The following is a 20,027-nucleotide window of genomic DNA, read 5'->3' as shown; positions in this document are numbered from 1 at the left end:
AGGAAGCTCATGCTGACCATTTTTGCTAAGTGACTAACAAAGTCCTTTTGTCATATACTAGTTAATTTACAAACTGTTACCAGAAAACATATCTCAATCTCCACAGGAAAAATGTATCAAAATGTCCTAGTGCTTCATAAATGCCGGATCCATTCCAAAACACCATTTTGGCTGAAGTAATATATTTTGGATGAAAAATTAATTCATAAAAACTTAATTTCCAGATATTATTATTATTATTTATGTATCTCCTTTAAAGTAAATCCCTTGGGGCAACTGGGTGGCTCAGTCATTAAGAATCTGCCTTCAGCTCAGATCATGATCCCAGGGTCCTGGGATCGAGTCCCACATCAAGCCCTTCCTCGGGCTCCCTGCTAGGCTGGAGAGAAGGCTTCTCCTTCTCCCACTCCCCCGCTGTGTTCCCTCTCTCGCTGTGTCTCTCTGTCAAATAAATAAATAAATAACATCATAAAATAAAATAAAATAAAGTAAATCCCTGAACGAAAAGCAAACTTTCTGATTACTATTAATTGTTAAATTGCCTACTTGGGTTGAATTATTTCCTCCAAAAAAGGTTACACTGAAATCCTAACCCCAGGTACATGTGAATGTGACGCTATTTAGAAATAATTTATTTGCAGAGATAATCAGGTAAGATAAGGTCCTACTGGATTAGGGTGAGCCCTAAGTCCAGTGGCTGGTGTCCTTACGGAGGTCATCCAGGCACACAGAGCAACACCAGAAGGAGCAGAAGAAATGCCACGTAGGACAGAGCTTACGCGCCTGTAAGCTAAGCAAGGGCAAGCGTCGCTGGCCACCACCTCAGTCTAGGTCGGGGCCAGGAAGCATGACCCTGCCAGCACCGTGATTTCATGTTTCTAGCCTCTAGGACCAGGATAGAATGAATTGTTGTTTTTAAACAACCCATTTTGAGGTAATTTGTTACAGTAGCCCTAAGAAACTAATACAGTGCTGTGACCCAAAACTAATATTGTTAATATATTTGTCTGCCTCTTCAATTGCTTTAAAAATTTATACAAGCAACTTTAATAATAACTAAGTTATTTGGGCTAATCTCTCTTTAATCAATACCTCTTTGAAAGCCAAATTCCATTGTGTGTTTTATCATGTTTGTTATAGTGATTAATACAGTCATGGACATTCTCATGTATACACCTCGTATCAATTCCTTGGGATAATTACTAAATCAAAGAAACTGTATATTACTATAGAATTGTATATATGTGTTTTAAAAAAATATTTATTTACTTATGTGAGAGCGAGTGAGCAAGCACACGCGAAAGTGAGGGCAGTGGAAGGGGAGAGGGAGAGACCCCAAGCAGACTTCCCACTGAGCCCAAGCTCATGGCCCTGAGGTCACGAGCCGAGAAGACACGGAGAGTTGGAGGCTCACTGACTGAGCCCCCGAGCGCCCCTAGAACTGGGTGTGCGCTGTTCTGGGTGTCCGTTGTTCTGGGTGTGCGCTGTTCTGGGTGTGCGTCGTCAGATTGTCTGTGGCAGCATGAGGATGTGCCCATTTCCGGACCGTGCGCCACGCTGGAAACGCTCAATCTTCCGCATTGCTACCAAACTGGGCGTGGAAAAGCAATAACTGATACTTAATTTACATTTATTTATTATGAATTTCTCTTTTTGACTTGTGTTTGCTGGGACACTTGTAATTATTCTTGTGTTTCCTACCTGATATATATATATATATATATTTCAATCAGGTTGCTTAATTTTGCCAATTATCTTTTATTCTGGATTCTTCAGAGCTGAATCTCTAGCCCTGTGATCCTAGTCAAGTTACTTAATTTCTCCAAGCCTCAATATTCCTATCTGTAAAATGGGAGTAATGAGAAAATATACCTCCTGTGAATGCCATAAATAGGAGAATATACGCAGAGAATTATCATGCAATGCAGAGGAGATCCTAAAACATCGCAGGCACTGTGCCAGCAGTTACAGGCAAGGACCGTCAGTGACTGAAATATACGCATCAGGCTTAGTATGAAAGCATTTGCTTTATTATAATCAAATAAACGTGTCCTCAATGTCAAGCCAAATAGAACTGAGTTTAATTCTACCCTCCATGTTTTTTAATGTACATGATTTTGGCCTATTTATATCGCCCTTGTAAACTTCAGGGTTCTCAGTAATGAAAATATGATAGCAATACCTTCAGCATAGAGGACAAATTTAACCATACACACCTGGGTTTATACCTTAGCTCTTGAATCTCATTTCTGTATGACTCTAACCTGTCCATACTCTGATCCTCCTCATATATGTAACAGAAGTAATACTATTAAGGTAATTCTTAGAGTGTTGGGAAGAATAAATTGGATAATTATGTCTAGATCTTAATACCATGTCTGGCACACAATGAGTCTTTATTATTTGGTTAACTATTAGCATTGCCATTACTATTGGACTATTTAAGGTACCAAGTGGATAATGTATGTAAGCTTCTATCACTGCGGACTTAGCAGGACGAATAATATCTTAAATGTTTCTTAGGGACTATTGATAGTGCGATGGTAGTAAAAAAAAAAAGGGTGGGGGAGAAAGAGGTACTATTGGAGATGCTTCATTTACAGAAACATTTCCAGATCAAACTTCTGCCATCATCCTATAGTCCACAGAACTTTGTGGACATTATTATCTACTCATATATACGCTGAAAGACACCCTAAGCTTTTATTTTGTGGGGAGAAACTTAGCAGGAATGATCTTGGTCCACCTCGGTGACTCTGCCGTGGCCTTCCGGTCGGGCACCTGTGCGTGTCAGGCTCCCCACATCTCACAGGGGATGTTAATCTCACCTTCTGTCTCACTGATTGTCGCAGCATATGGCCCCGCACAAGCTGGCGGTACAGGAGAGCTGCGTTCCAAGTACTTGTTAGCGAATGTGACCTTGACAGAGTTAAAAGAAATATCATGCCCAATTCTTTTTAGTGACATATTGAAATCTCTCTGTAGTTAAACCAAATAAGCCTATTTTTAAAATTCTATCATAGGATTTTGATTCAAACCAACCCCCCAAAATCCCTTCCATACATTTTTTTAATTTTAATGAATGGAAATCAGAGTTTTTCGAAAATCATCCCTATATTTACTCTAAAGTTATTGTTAGAGTTAATATTCAGTACATTGTAGATTTTTCTTCTTTTTTTGAGGATGATAAGAATTTCCTCTGTGGTCTCAGTACCAGGAACATTTGTGCTACTCTAATCCACAGCTTGTCATCAGTTCATGAAAACTATACAACCTGCGTTTCTCGTCCTGCATTTTTAATTTTGGTTGCTGAAAAGTTTTAAGCCAATTTTTGTCACCTATCCCTTCCACAAATACATGGACTCCTATAACATGCATTTTCTGTGATGCATTAGCATTACTTCTGGCCTTATGTTACCTTTAATAAACCAACCTTTTTAAAATTCTTTATGAATTTCACACCCGTTTACTTTTTAAAAATAAACCTTTGACTGAAACATGACATTATGAAGAAGTATAATTCATAAATGTATAGCTTAATGAATTAACGCAATGGGAACACACGTGTGGAATGACCATCCAGGGTGAGAAATAAAACATCACCAGCAATCCAGACGCCTCACAATCTCTTTTCAATCCCTACCACCTTCATCTTCAGGGTCAACCAGCATCTTGTAACTATGCCTATTTCTGAAGAGCATATGAATGGACCCATAGATTCTATAATTCAATATTACATTTCTGAGATCCACCCATGTTGATGTACGTAGCAGTGCATTTACTTTTATTACTAAAAGAATATTTTTAAAAATTTATTTTTGGGACAGTTTCTTTTGATTAATCTTTGCATAATATATCTTTTCTATACTTTCATTTTCAATTTATTTGCATTCTTATAAAGAACATATATTTAGGTCAACCTTTTCTGAACATTATTTTTATTTATTTATTTTTTAAAGATTTTATTTATTTATTTGACACAGAGAGAGAGAGAGAGATCACAAGCAGGCGAAGTGGGGGGGCGGAGCAGGCTCCCTGCTGAGCAGAGAGCCCGATCCAGGACTCGATCCCAGGACCCTGAGATCATGACCTGAGCTGAAGGCAGCGGCTTTAACCTACTGAGCCACCCAGGCTCCCCTGAACATTATTTTTAATTAGAATGCTTTAGTTTCATCTACATTTTATGTAATTACTAATGTAATCAGGTGTACCCCTGTTATCTTACTATTAGTTTTCTATTTTCCCCATATGTTCTTCCTGTATTTCTTTCTTCTTGCCATTTATGTATTTTTAATGTAGTATTTTATTCTCCCTCTTTTTTTTTAAAGATTTTATTTATTTTTTTTTAATTTATTTATGTATTTGAGAGCGAGAGAGAGGGTGGGGTGGGGGGAGAAAACACGAGCAGGGGGAGGGGCAGAGGGCGAAGCAGGCTCCCCACTGAGCAGGGAGCCCAGTGCGGGCTGCATCCCAGGACCCCAGAATCATGCCCTGGCCCAGGGCAGGCACTTAACCGACTGAGCCACCCAGATGCTCCCATTTTCCCTGTTCTAAACTATAATTACAGCCACATGCAGCCTTGACTCTTCAAGTCTAATACATATTAGTCCTTTGTCTGCATCATGCACAGACGGTATTAAAACTCTTCAACTTCATTTAATACCTTCTCATATTTCATGCTATTATCTTCCTATATCTTAGCTCTTTATATATTTTAAACTGCATACGACATGCTCTTTGAATTTACTGTCAGTTCCATTCTCTTTACCCCTTTGTGAATAGATGTTTTCATCTATAAATATTGTGTCTGCAACTGTCCTTTAGCATTTCTTTTAATGTGGATTCATTCGTGATAATTCTTCTCAAATTCTTCTTGAATTTTGTTTGCCCAAAACCGTCTCTATTTCGCCATAATTTATGAAGGGTAATTTTTATTCTATATAGAATTCTATGGTGGAAGTTATTTTATTTCCCACTTGAAGCGCTCATTCTGGTTTTGATTTCCACGGTTCAGTTTGAGAAATAATCTGTCAGTGTTAATGGTCATCATTTGAAACTTCTCCTCGTTCACACTCCCTCTAAGATGGTCTCTGTCTTCCGTTTTCAGCAGCTTTCCTACGGAGCATCTGGGTGTATTTCAGTGTGCAGGTGTATTTCTAGATGGATTTAGACTTCTTCATGTTCATACCATTTCCTGGTATGGGAAAACTCTGAACCATTACATACTTAGTGGTCTTATTCTCTATCTCCTCTATTTCTGGTCCCCAAGTTAAACTGAAGTTTCCATTTCAATGTCCGTCCTGACAATGAAACAAGGAAACACGTTGGTTCTTTACCTGGAAATCTGTTCTTAACTTCTGTAATATATTTTAGTCCCTTCAGCATGAAAACTCCTGTCAAAATTCATACAGTTTGATGTAACCATACTTTTCTTTTCAGCCCAGTTAGTCTGCTTCTATTGTTGGGTCTGTTATGAAGGGAATGAGACTGAGACAAAGTTATGCGAAGCCTTATTCTATGCCAAGCATTAGAAGCCAGACTGACCGGCCAGGGCTGCCTCCGAAGAGAGCGACGCCCCTTGGTCTTACAGGCTAGTTTGATAGGGCACAACCGCAGCGTCTACATATGTGGGTTCGGCTGATGGGATGTCTCCTACCTGTGTGTTTTAGCAACGGTTACCGGAACCGGTATCAGTAACTGCTGAGGCATTTACTAAACAACAAAATGTCTACCTAGGCAACATGGAGTCACTACGGCTAAGTAGGCCCAGGCGGGTTCTAGGGGTTTAACAGTTTTTTGTTTTTTTTTTTTTAAAGATTTTATTTATTTATTTGACAGAGAGAAATCACAAGTAGGCAGAGAAGCAGGCAGAGAGAGAGGGGGAAGCAGGCTCCCTGCTGAGCAGAAAGCCCGATGCGGGGCTCGATCCCAGGACCCTGGGATCATGACCTGAGCCGAAGGCAGCGGCTCAACCCACTGAGCCACCCAGGCGCCCTGGTTTAACAGGTTTTAACGTGGAATCGGCTCCAACACTATCTTTATGTCTTCTGATCTTGACCTTTTAAAATCCAAGTTCTCCAGCTAATGGTCTGTACTGATGTTTGCCTCTCTTTCCATAACTGATAACATTTGTAAATATTCAACTATATTTATTGAAATAATGTTTACCAAGCACTAATTAAAGGCTATGCACTATTCTGTCTTAATGCACCTTACATTTTAGTGACTATATGATCAGAAACTAAATTTTGATTCTCACAAACAATCCATACAGTGTGAATGTCTGTAAGAAGTGAAAGGAGGGCAAAGTCATAGCTTCTTAATGTTAAGAAGCTCAGAGACTGTTTAGAAAATTGCAAACACACAATGCAAAGACAGATTTATAAATTTTGTATATGGGTGTGTATGTATATGTGTAGCAGGGTGTTGTGGTGGTGTGTACATGTGTTTATAGAACTTGAATGAGGCATTGGGGTAACTGAGAGATAGAAGTAAAGTATTAGGCAAGACTATACCATTAAATGAACTGTTTGGCCAAGAACTTCAGACTATCTCACAAGTAATGGGAAATTTGATGAATTTTTAAGGCAAAATGTCATAAATTCATGTTTTTAGAAATGTAAATTTTCTGTAATGGAACAAATTTGAAAATTTTTCTTAAAATCTTACAATGTTCCTTCCTCAAGTTTATTATACAAGCCTGAGGGCAATGAATACTACCTTTCACAACTATTTCAGGCAGCTTAATGACATGATTAGTACCTCGGTTTCCATCCCGTTCACCAGCCAGCACTCCTTTTTCTGTGGTAATTGTTCCTGGGGCCGGTCCCCATAACTCTCGCTCACTCTTCAGAGATAAAATTGTCAGCAAAGAAATAACATTTGTCAGATTCCCTGCTGTAAGCGGGACGTGAATCACAGCACTCACCTGGACTGAGGCTTGTACAGCATGGAAGGCACCAGACAAACAAGGTGTTATTAATCATGTTACTCAGCATAGTTTAGTATTCACACAGATGAGGTATTATTTAAGTTACGTTGTTTGTATGTGAGTTTGAGTTATATACAATAAAGTAATTTATAGTGACTAAAGGTTATCCCTCCAATCACATACCAGTTTTACTCATGTTATACATGATTAATAATTGTGGGAGAAAACTAGCAAGCTGGGAATTATACAATTATCTGCCCCCAATCTTATCCAAGTAAGAACCAGATCCCAAAGTCATTCACCATTAGCAGACGAATGGAACACAAAATGGTATATTGCTTAACTTACCAAGAGCATTTGTGAGGTTATTAAAATGCGAAAGGATTTTCTAATTTCCTCACTACTTTTATATTTATTAGTTCTCAATTTGTTGTAAGAGAGCTTTCCCTTCTTTGCATTTATTTATTCAAGAATTCTTAACTTATTTTATGTGCTATCATCTATTAACTATTACTATTTATTTTGATACTCAAAGTACTCATCAGTTGGTCATTGGAAGACCCTTAAGGCTGGCTACCGTGCCTTCAGCATTCTTTGAGTATTTCTCTATTTCTGGCACAGCAAGATATTTCAAACTCTTTCCCAGCATCAGCCCTGAAATTATTAATTTTGCCAAGAAATCTGTTTATCTTTGGTTGGTTTAGAAATCAAATATGGGTTCTGGGTACTAACTATGCTCATTTCTGTGGGAATGTCACTGATTTGAGACCCTCTAAGAGAAATGAGTCAAGAAATACATGAATAGGGGCACCTGGGTGGCTCAGTGGGTTAAAGCCTCTGCCTTCAGCTCAGGTCATGATCCCGGAGTCCTGGGATCGAGCCCCACATCGGGCTCTCTGCTCAGTGGGGCGCCTGCCTCCACCTCTCTCTGCCTGCCTCTCTGCCTGCTTGTGATCTCTGTCTGTCAAATAAATAAATAAAATCTTTAAAAAAAAAAGAAAGAAATACATGAATATGTGTGTGTGTGTGTGTGTGTGTGTGTGTGCACACAGAATACATTTGATTTTCTTCTCTTTCTGCATCTGTAGTTCTCCAGAAGAAGTATAGATTCTATTACAGGTTATATGTTGTCTTCTCAATCCTAGAATGCTCACAGTGTCAAAATTGCTTATTCTTACCACTATGAACCACTATGAACTGACCATCTAGAGTTCAATATTGCTTATGCCTCCACAGATACTTGGCCTAAGGATATATGGTCAAATACTCCTTGACAACCATCATAGTAATAATACTTTCAAGTAAAAAATCATCACACAGAAATTAAATTGTGATGGGCAACTACGTATTTACATAATCTCAAAGTATCTCCTATAAGATACTTAATACACTACACAGAGAAAAACAGTAACATTAATGTAGAAAAATCTGGCAAGCATCACTTTAACCAAGTGATCAAAATTAAGGTCTCTAATAACAAGAGAGACATGTACCTTCTAATATAATGCTCTGGGGAGCATCAAAATTCATATACATGGTATTTCTGCCAGTACATATCACCATAATCAAATCATGAGGAATATTCAGACAAACCAAAATTGAAGAATAATGTATGAAATAAATGTTCTTGACTTTTCAGAGTCAAGGGCATGGAAAACAAGAAAGCCTAGGATACTGTTTTAATTTAAATGATAGCAAAAAGGTGATGATTAAATGAAAAACAGGAAAGAAGGAAGGGAGGGAGGGAGGAAAAGAAAGAAGGAATGAAGGAAATGAACAAAAGAAAGAAAAGAAAAGAGAGGGAGGGAGGGGTAGGGGAAGAAAAGGAGGAAAAAAAGGAAAAAAAAAAAAAAACTATGACAACTAAATGCAATGAGTAATCCTGGTCTGATCCAAGAGCAGACTTTTGTTTTTTCTTTCAACATAAGACTTAGTGGAACAAATAGAAAACTTGAATAAGGTCTGTGTATCAGATAATAACATTGTATCAATGTTAATTTCCTTGTTTTGGAAAATTACACAACAGTTATATAAAACAATACATTTGTTTTTAATAAATATACACTGAAGTTTTTAGGAGTAAGGGAGCATCATGTCTGTAACACAGAAGCCCCCCCCCCAATGTAAATAATAAGAGGTAGAATGATAAAGCAAATGGGATAAAATATTAACACTTGGGTAATCTGGGTTCGGGCTTTCAATATTGCAGACATTTTGATACTTCTTCCTTCAAGATGTGCAGGCAAGCCTCATCCTTTGACTTTGGGCTGGATTTAGCCCAAAATCGTTACGACAGAAATGGTGTAGTAGAAATCTGAGATTATGTCATTAAAGGCATTTTTCTCCCTCTCCTTCAGCCTCACGTTCCCTTTCTCTCCCTCCCTTCCTCTTTCTCTCTGGAAAGCCAGCAGCCCTGCTGTACGAGCATCTGGGTAGAGAGGTCCACAGGTTGAGTGAGTCAAGGAAGGCAAGTGTCCTATTAACAGCCATGAATGAGTACTTAAAGCAGATTCTCCAACACCTTCTCACGACTGTAGCCCCAGTCAACAACTGGACTACAACCTCATGAAAAATTCTAAACCGGAAACACTCAGCTAAAGTGCTTCCAGATTCCTGACACTCAGACACTATGTTAGAAAATAAATGTTCGCTGCCTTAAGGTACTAAAATTCTGGGGTTGATAAACAATATTAGTTTAATATAATCTGTGAAGGGTTTGTAGAAATTCTTTGAGCAATTCTTTATCTTTTTCTGTAGGTCTGAAATTAATTCAAAATAAAATGTTGGGAAAAAAAAAGAAAGAAAAAGCCTGGAAGAGTGTTGCATATGACAGATTTTCCAGTCACCATGTCATGGTAGTAAAAATAGTCTATTGTTCATCTAGAGACTTTCTGGTTTCTACCAATTTTTCTCAACATTAATTGCATCTCTAGTCTTTATTTATTTTCCTTATTCAAATATATGTATCCACGCATTTCAATGTTTTTGAAAGTGAAATATGCTATAGACTTTAATTTTTGGAGTTTCAATTATTATTTTCAAAAGTATAGGAGACTATACTATTCCCTCCAGGCTTTGAAAAATTTACTCTGTACATGAAGTGAATTAGGTCTCCTGACCAATAAAGGGTAAAAATGGCCCTTGAGAAAAATTCTCATACAACCTCTATCCTGCCAACATAGGACAACCAAAAGAGAAACCTTCCTTTTTTTACGGATTAACATTTGTGTCCAGGAATCTATCATGGTACATTTCTACATTAGATGCTCAGTAATTAGGATGAATGGTTTAAACTTTTATACTTCCAAGCATCATTTCACGCTAAGTCCCTTGCTTTCAATTACAAAAGAGAACTCAGAAATTGCTTAAGTAATTAATTAGTTTAATTTTGAAAAATGTTATCTTGATATTTAAGAGTCAATGCTTTCCCCCGTTTTATTGGATACAGTCCTATTTATGAAACCCTTTGTGAATTCTCCTAAACTGAATATATCATCTTGTCCTGGCTAAGATTCCTTCATTGTGACTTTTGTTAGAAATACTACTATATCAACACGTCATGTCAAATAACGTTCTGTAACTATAATTGCAGAGATTTTCAGTCTAAGCGCTACACTGAAGGCATCTGGAACTTCTTTGCTTTGTTCTTTTATTATGGATCTTTTCCTACAGAGGCCAGATAATGATAACAGTCCTATTCTTTTTCTTTTTCTTTCTCAAAATAAGTACTTTTCAAAATTTAATGTTGTCTGGGTCTTTGGAGATGGTCTGAAGACTATATTTCTGCTGCAGTAATGATTTTATATACATTGTTAGAATTTTTCTGTTCGGTTTTCACAGTTTGTCTTTGCCCTTGCACGCTGCTTAGTTAAGGTCCTTCCCACGTCCTCGTCTCTGATATAAATATCCAGGCAAGGCTGAGGTTTGATTCACAGCCACGCATCCAAGTCCAAGCCTCTAACAAGCATCAGTCCAGGCAGGGGTAAGCAGAACACGCTGGGAAACTTGCCAACCTTTGCAATTATGTCCACCCGATTGATGGATGAAATGTATTTTAAAAACTGCAGTCCTCAAGAGTCAATCCTATAAAGGCATTTATTGTATCTGAAACCATGAACACTGTTTTAACTAAGTCATACCATGTTATAAAATATCACTTTTTCCATGTTCTCCTCTTTTTCTTTCTTTTTAAAAAATTTTAAACTTTTTAACCTATAAAGTATTGTTTCAGGGGTACAGACAGGTCTGTGATTCATCAGTCTTACACAATACACAATGCTCACCACCGCACATAACCCCCCAGTGTCCATCCCCCAGCCACCCCATCCCTCCCGCCCCCTCCACCACAGCAACCCTCTGTTTCCTGAGCTTGAGTCTCTTACAGTTTGTCTCTGTCTCTGGTTTCGTCTTGTTTCACCTTTTCCTGTCTCCCCCTATGATCCTCTGTCCTGTTTCTCAGATTCCTCGTATCAGAGAGATCATACGACTGTTGTCTTCCTCTGCATGCTCTCCTTTTAATTTTTTCTATTTGTTTGTTTATTGAATGCTATTGTAATAAATCTGAGCAAGGTTTTATATTTATGTACTTTTATTATACTTATCATTACCATTAATATTTTGTTTGTCCCAGCACCCTAATCATGTTCTACTATTCCTTCTTTAGTAAATTATGTACTGAATTCATCTCCCATAAGTTTATGTACATTTGAAAGTATATATGAAAAGTGTACATAGATGATCTTATACATAAGTCTCATTTTTTTCTCATTTTTATTTAAATTATGCTTTGGGATTTATATCTACTGCAAAATTTTACTACAAATTTTTTCATTTCTGTAGTGATAAATTCCTCTGTTTCTCCATCTTTCTGCTCCTACATACAGCTATATAAGGAACACCCTGTAAGATATTTTCTTGAGTTCTTACAGCAGAGTTAATATGGAATATATATCAATAAATAACACATTTATTTTCATTGTGTATTTCCAGATTGTTCTCCAAAATGGCCATATACCTCTCCATTTATTCAGCTTTTCTATTATGATAAACTTATGAATTCTTTCCAAGCTTAAGTATCAATACTGTGTTTAAAATATCAAGCCATATTGTGGTATAAAGTTGCTATTCATTCATTCTAATTGATACATAAAACTTCACTGATAGGACACAACACAATTTGGTTATCCATTATAGCTATAGAAGGAATTTTGGAAAAAAATAAAAAGAATTTTGGTAGTTTTTATGTTTTGAGTATTATTACAGTGTTTCTGCAAAGATGAACAGATTTCTTATCAGATACATACTAGTTATGGAATTACTAAATTGAACCACATGCACATGAAGAGGGAGGCAGAAGAATAAGAAAAAAGATGTGACTATGGAGACATGGTCACAGAGATGCTATGTTCTTGGGACTGGTGTTGGACTTCTGACTTGACAGCAAGACAATACATTTATGTTGTTCTAAGCAAATGAATTTTTGGCAATCTGTTGAAGAAGCAATAGGAAACTAATACCGTGTGTAAAGGTAGAAATCCACATAGGGCACAATACTCTAAACTCAAAAATGGGAGCAATATAACACACATTTTTAAATAATTAATTTATTTAAAATAACTAATTTTAATTCTTTGGTCTTCACTAGTAGATTGTTATATGCCTTCATATTTAAAATAAGTGTATTTGCATAAATAACATTGTATATGAGCAGATACACACTGAAATTGATCACATAATTGGTGTACATGATTAATTGATACATCAATTATGTATCAATTAATCATGTACACCAATTATGTGATCAATTGCAGTTGATACATAATTGATGTATCAATTAATCAACCAAATTTTTTATTAAAAACTGAATTTTTAAAAATACAAAGAATTTTTTAAATTGTAATTACAGATAATAGGAAAAAATTGTTTCTTCTCTTTTTGTCTCTTTGGCCGTAACCACCTAATTTTTAATGTTTTCTTCTAGCTGTACTGAAGTTCTGCTTTCACCTGTGTGAGGAAAATATTCAAAATATCTAGAATTTGTGTAGGTATTAGACCTGATCATTCTCTACATTTAACATGCGGCTTTGCAGGCTATTTGTTTGTATCAATGGACTGTATTTAATTACTAAGTTAAATGGGATTTAATGCTTCCTTTGCCCCCTCAAAGAAAATAGGAAGCAAATTGATATTTTACTACTTGATAATATATTAGATACATATATATCATCAAAGTCAAAAATAGAAATTAAAGTATACCATTTCATTCTGGAGTTTATTACTTAGAGCTATAAGTCATTCCCTTGCCATAAAAATGTTTGGGAAAGGAGGCAAAAAAAAAAAAACAACCCAAAAACACTAAAGTTGAAAAATACTAGTGCTGAGGGACAGGATGCCTGTGCCACCACCGTGGGGCTAAAGCTTGAGCTTATAAATGTCTAGAACTAAGGTAGAGTGTGTTCTGATTTCTGAGAATAAATTTAATAGAGTTTGCCTTTAATTTGCATTGTACTTGCTTATTATTGGGTAAAAAGTACAGTTGCAATATTGTGACTGTCTTTTCTGCACTGTTCCACAAATAGGAAAAAACTTTAGTATCTCTTAGTATAATAATACGGCACTTTTATATGTGTCTGAAGCCACTCTCATGTAAAGTGAGTAGACTTGATGTTTCTTGGATATTATTTTAAAAGCTAGCATAATTTACCTTTCTCTCTATTCCCTTAAGGCTAGGAAGGAGATGGACACCATTTCAAATGCTTGCATGCTACTTCTGGGAAAATTATATGGGCTTTAGAAAATAATTTATTCAAGATTGCTGACATCAAAACAAAAATCCAGACATCAGGGCAATATTAGTGCCAAATTTATCATTAATCCTCAAAACTGAATATAGTACATGCTATTAGCACTAAAACCTTTCAAACTACAAACTGACTACTTGTCTTTTTATTTTTCTGACTTTTTCCTATGGAATGAAAAGATAAGATACCGAATTATAAATATAACAAGATCATATCAACATGTTCTTTCTTCCACATATAAAAAATATAATTAGCTGAAACAAGTATCAGTAGACATTTTTTTTAAAAAAAGCCTAGAATTTTATTTCTTTATTTTAGTACTTTGGGACTCTGGGACTCCGTTTTTATTTAAGATAACCAAAAATAAAAATTAGCAAAAACAACGAATACTGTTATGCTGAAAATTAAAAAAAATAAAATAAATTTAAAAATTAGTTTACAAAGTATTTTTCTTTCCTTACAGAAAATAGAGTTATACAAAAAGCTCTAAAATGGGGCGCTGGGTGGCTCAGTCAGTTAAGCATCTGACTCTTGGTTTGGGCTCAGATTGTGATCTCAGGGTTACAAGATTGAGCCCTACCGTGGGCTCCGTATCAGTGTAGCACAGAGTCTGCTTCAGATTTTCTCTCCTTCCTTTGTTTCCCTTCTCCCTGTCTCCCTGCTCGTGTGTGCTCTCTCTCTCTCTCTCAAATAATTTTTTTTTTAAAGAAGCACTAAAAGCCTTAAGAGATCTCAGGAAACAAACTGAGGGCTCCTGGAGGGGAGGGGAGTAGGAGGGATGTGGTGGCTGGGTGATGGACATGGGAGGGTGTGTGTTGCAGTAGGAAGTGCTGTGTATGGTGTAAGATTAATGACCACAGACCTGTACCCCTGAAACAAATAATACATTATGTTAATAAAAAAAAGAAGCACTAAAAGAACTGTGGGATGATAACCAGTCCATTGCATGAAACATACAGTCATATTATTAATTAAAACTTATTTTTCATTCAGTATCTATACTCTCGTGAGAAACAAAAAAGTAAAGATAGTGGCACATCTACACAGCTAAGTTCTCAGGACACTATTCCCCAATCCTCGCCCATTCTAGTGTGTCCCCATTTACGTACTGAACTGAGAAAGGCCAAAAGCCAAAAGAGAAACCAATTACAACAAATCTGGATTATCATAAAGTATGGTAATGCAGGGCTTTATTGGAATTTGATAGATGCTTAATGAATTGCACATATAACTAAATACTTCTACATATACTTCCAAAATGTGTTCATAGTGATTAAATATATATATATATGATTTCAAATGTATAAATGCAAAGCAACTTTTAAAAGGTATTTATTTGAATACAAACTTGGTGTTTTACAACAATAAAAGGAAGCAAAATAAAGATCTGAAAATGGTTACTCTTTATTAATGCTAAACTCTTCGTGTAATCCGTCAATGGTTTCAAGACTTCTGACTAGAGATAATCCGTAACACATGTATCAGTGTGAAGATCCCATTAAAGATTTTCAGAATACAGGAAAGCAAGCAAGAAAAAAATTAAATTACTGAAGGAAATAACCATGTGAATAAAGCACAATAAACACGTCTCTTCAGAGCTCTGACCTTGTATTTGATCCTTCTTTAATTTGATTAAAGGTGTTAAAATATTTAGTAAATAGATGGTTTCTGTCTAGTATACATATCATTGACTACTTCAATTACATATAAGGCTCTTCAATTATTTTAAAAAATATTTTATTTTTTTTTTAATTTTTATTTTTATTTTAAGATTGTATTTATTTATTTGATAGACAGAGATCACAAGTAGGCAGAAAGGCAGGCAGCAGGGGAAGGCGGGGGCAGGCTCCCTGTTGAGCAGAGAGCCCAATGCGGGGCTCGATCCCAGGACCCTGGGATCATGACCTGAGCTGAAGGCAGAGGCTTTAACCCACTGAGCCACCCAGGCGCCCCTTAAAATATATTTTAATGTAAACTCCATCATTATGCTATAAAGTTTAATATAATATGGCAAGCTTTACAAATTACATAAACTTTTTTGAGATAGTTATATATTAAAAGAAATGGTGATATATACTTGTTACTGAGTTATAACATGAGACACAGTCAAAGGCTTATTGACATTTAACTGTTTTTATCAATTACCTTAATAATGAGCTTCTAAAAACTTTTTATCATAAATAGCCTTGCAAAAATGCATTCTTCAAAGTCTAGGGAAATGGTCTAGACAATTTTCCTTCTTTGTTGACTTCTCTGTAAATGAAGATTTAGTCTCAATGGCTCAATGTACTCTTACTGGTCAGAACACTATGTAATTCTGTAATCTGCATATGTAATACTATATAATTCTGTAATCTACATATGTAATTCTTCCTCTAGTCAATATAATTCTCCAATACTTAAAAACTCAGAATACATGTATTTTTTTTTTTTTTTAGAAAAGTCAAAGGCAGAAATTAATTAAGAGTTTAAACTGATGAATTAAAGCAGTAATGCTCTCAGGTGCCTGGGTGGCTCAGTCAGTTAAGTGTCTACCTTCACCTCAGGTCATGATCCCAGGGTCCTGGCTCCTAGGACCCTGCTCAGTGGGGGCGTACTTCTCCCCCTTCCTCTGCCCCTCTCTTGCTCTCTCTCTCTCTCTCTCTCTCTGCTAAATAAATAAATAAATACAATCTTCAAAAAAATAAAAATAAAAATAAAGCAGGGATGTTCTGCAAAATTAATCACTTAAGATGCAAATACATCTTGCTCATTTAAAAAATTGAATCAGATTATTTCTTTTTCATCTTTAAAATAAATTATACACAATCATGACATTTTAGATTATTGTATCCACATGGTGCTTATGTTTCTCTATGAATTTACAGAAGAAAAAAATGATTCATAAATTCATTCTTTAATTCTTTTTGATCATGGGAGCACTAAACATCAAAACATTTCTCCTCATAAGGGAAATTAAAAAGTGCTAATTCAAAAAAATTTTTTTACATACTTAGGAAAAATCCCACTTGCAGCACTGCCCTTCCGAGCTATAAGAGATATACAGTATTTTCCTATTAGCTCCAATTTTAACATGATTACTCCTATTTTTGGTTGAATAAACTCTAATGACATTTTTCCTGTTCCATTACTTAGGCTTCTAGGAGAATCCTTTTAATCTTAAATTATGTTCTTCATTTTAAAAAATGTCATATATTTTTGTCACTATTTCTATTGTTTTCTTTGATTATGTGTTGAAAGTTGAAACATGAATAATAAATTCATATAATAATAATACAATAATAATAAATAATAAATAATAAATTCATGCCTATTCCCTGATGAATTCTAACAAATTAATATATAAAATTTGATTCAGAGTAAAAGCAAGAGTAGTTTAAAAAACAAGACCCTGACTTCTAGGTTTACCATCATTTATCTGCGGCGTTATCGTAACAGCCTTCTCATGGTTCTCCCTGCTCCTGCCTTGTCCTGCTGTAGACTACTCTCTAGATATGTGATGCAACTTTGCCAGCTCTCTTCAGCACTTAAAATACTGCGCCACTTCTTTCTGACCTCTATCGTTTCAGATAAGAGAAATACTCTTATTTAAATTGATATTCCCCTACACATAACAGTCATTTTTCTTTGGCTGTTTTTAAAATGTTTTCTCTGTCTTTAGTATACATAAGTTAATTAGGATACATCTTTACGGGTATTTCTTTGAATTTATTCTATTTGAATTTCTCTGGATTTCTTGAACCCACAGGTTTATGTCTTTTTCCAGATTTGGTGAAGTGGTCAGTCATTATTTCTTTGAATATCTGCTCAGCCCCACTCTCTTCCTTCTTCCTTCAGGGATTCTGATAATAAAAATGTCAATTATCTTACAAGTCCCAGAGGCTCTGTTCATTTCTTCCAAATCATTTTTCTCTCTGTTGTTCAGATTAAGTAAACTATTGATCTGTCCTCAAGTTCACTTACTCTATCCTCTGTTGTTTCCACTCTACTATTAAGCCCATCCAGCAGGTTTTGTTTTGTTTTTTTTTTTCCCTTTACTATTTTGCTTTGCAGTTATGTAGTTTCTATTTGGTTTCTTTTATACATAAATTTCCTTTTTGTTGTTATTGAGATTTTCTTTTTTACATTTGTTTCAAGAGAATTTGTAATTGTTGAAGCAACAAATAATTACAAATAAACAGAGCCTCGGGGATACTTCAAAATATATAAAAATAAAATAGGTATACAAACCAAAATACAAAATAATTTTTACTTATACCCTACACATTTTGCGTATTATGAATTTTACTGAGAGTTCCATCATTCATGTTTTACTTATACATAAACTTATTTCACTGCTAGTCAATGAAGTCTTTGATCAAAGATATTAGTGAATTACTTATCTCTCTTACCCCTTCAGTATGTAATACAGTACTTTAACAGAAAATATACTAGAGAAAATTTAATTTATTCTATTGAAATCTACGTATTCTTTAATGAACTTTTTGCTTTATAAAATTCCAAAAAAATAAACTTTACTTTAGAAATTATTGAAAGTGTTGAATTTTAAAGATAGGTTTGTTTATTTATTTATTTATTTATTTATTTTAGTTGAGAGAGTGCTAGGGAGAGGGGCAAAGGGATAAACAAGCAGACTCTGGATTCAGTGAGTTTTGATCTCATAACCCTGAGATCACTACCTGAGCTAGATCCAAGAGTCAGGTGCTTAAATGACTGTAACACCCAGGCACCCCAAAATTGTTTCTTTTTTTTTACAGATTTTTTAATTTATTCATTTAAGAGAGAGAGAGACAGAGAGAGCACAAGCAGGGGGAGGGGCAGGGGGAGGAAGAGAAACAGACTCCCCACGAGTCAGAAGCCTGACATGGTGGGGGAGACCATGGATCAACCTGAAGGCATACACCCAACTGAGCAACCCAGGCATCCGCAAAATTATTTCATTTTGTTTTCAATTAAGTAATAACACAATCCCAAATAATGTGAAATTAAAGGTAAAATCAAATGGAGGTACATTATAAAAACATATATTCTTAATTATATTTGAGTCAGTGTTCATCAATGAAAATGGCATTTATGATAACTTTGCAATAAGTTTATATTTGGTCTCATTTTAAAATTTTTTTAAGACTTTATTTATTTATTTGACAGAGAGAGATCACAAGTAGGCAGAGAGGCAGGCAGAGATAGAGGCGAGAAGCAAGTTCCCTGCTGAGCAGAGAGCCCGATGTGGGGCTCAATCCCAGGACCCTGAGATCATGACCTGAGCTGAAGGCAGAGGCTTTAACCCACTGAGCCACCCAGGCACCTGCATTTGGTCTCATTTTTACTAAAGTAGTGTAAAGAGAATTTTTACTGTTAATTTTTAATTGCAAATCCTTGAGGCAAGTTGGATGATGAAGTAAGATTTTTTATCATCACAGCGTACTTGAGCACCATGATATTGACAAAACATAGTTCTGTGTTAACAAAAACATTAAACCAAGATACGTACATATGTATGCATTTGTTTATGCACATGCACTTATTTGCATATGTGTTTATACATACACATGTATTTTACACATATATCATATATACATACGTATGCAATATATGGAATACATGGGTGGTACAGTTGGTACAGTTTGATAACTGTCTGATTCTTGGTTTCAGCTCATGTCATGATCTCAGGGTCTTTCTCCCTCTCCCTCTGCCCCTCCCACTCATGCTTTCTCTCTAAAATAAATAAATAAATATTTGAAAAAATAAAAATATATAGGATACATATAACACACTGTGTGTGTGTGTGCGCGTGCATGCACACAGAGAAACTCCTTTAAATAACTAAAATAATTATGATTCAGTTATATTCCAAAATGCTTTCTCTGTGTCCCATATATAAATTCAGAAGTAAATTAGATTGTTGCCCAAATTTTTACATAGTATAAAATAGTATTTGAGTAACTATCTGACATAAGAAATCCTGACAAGTCATTTTCATGGTTGAAAAGAAAACCAATGAGAGCTCCTGAAGTCTAAAGAAAAAAAAGCAGAAAAAATAATAACAGTCTAAGACTTTATATAATCACCTGCTTTTTAAAATCATAATCCTCTACCCGAGTTTTATGATGCATATTTGTCAGGGGGAATAAGTGTATATTACAAAGGTCTACTCACTTAAGGTTTAGCTTAATTTGAATTCAATTTATTAAAAGTAATTTAAAAGTAATTATTTTATATGTCATGCTTTTTTTTTTCCTGACTTACTTCAAGGCCTCTATCATTTCCTTTGTGAACCACCATGAGAAGAAAGTAAA

The sequence above is a fragment of the Enhydra lutris genome, unplaced genomic scaffold, assembly GCF_002288905.1.
Source record: "Enhydra lutris kenyoni isolate GAN:26980312 unplaced genomic scaffold, ASM228890v2 scaffoldscaffold1, whole genome shotgun sequence".
Taxonomy (NCBI): domain Eukaryota; kingdom Metazoa; phylum Chordata; class Mammalia; order Carnivora; family Mustelidae; genus Enhydra; species Enhydra lutris.
The sequence above is the reverse complement of the archived record's forward strand: the minus strand, read 5'-3'. Positions refer to the sequence as shown.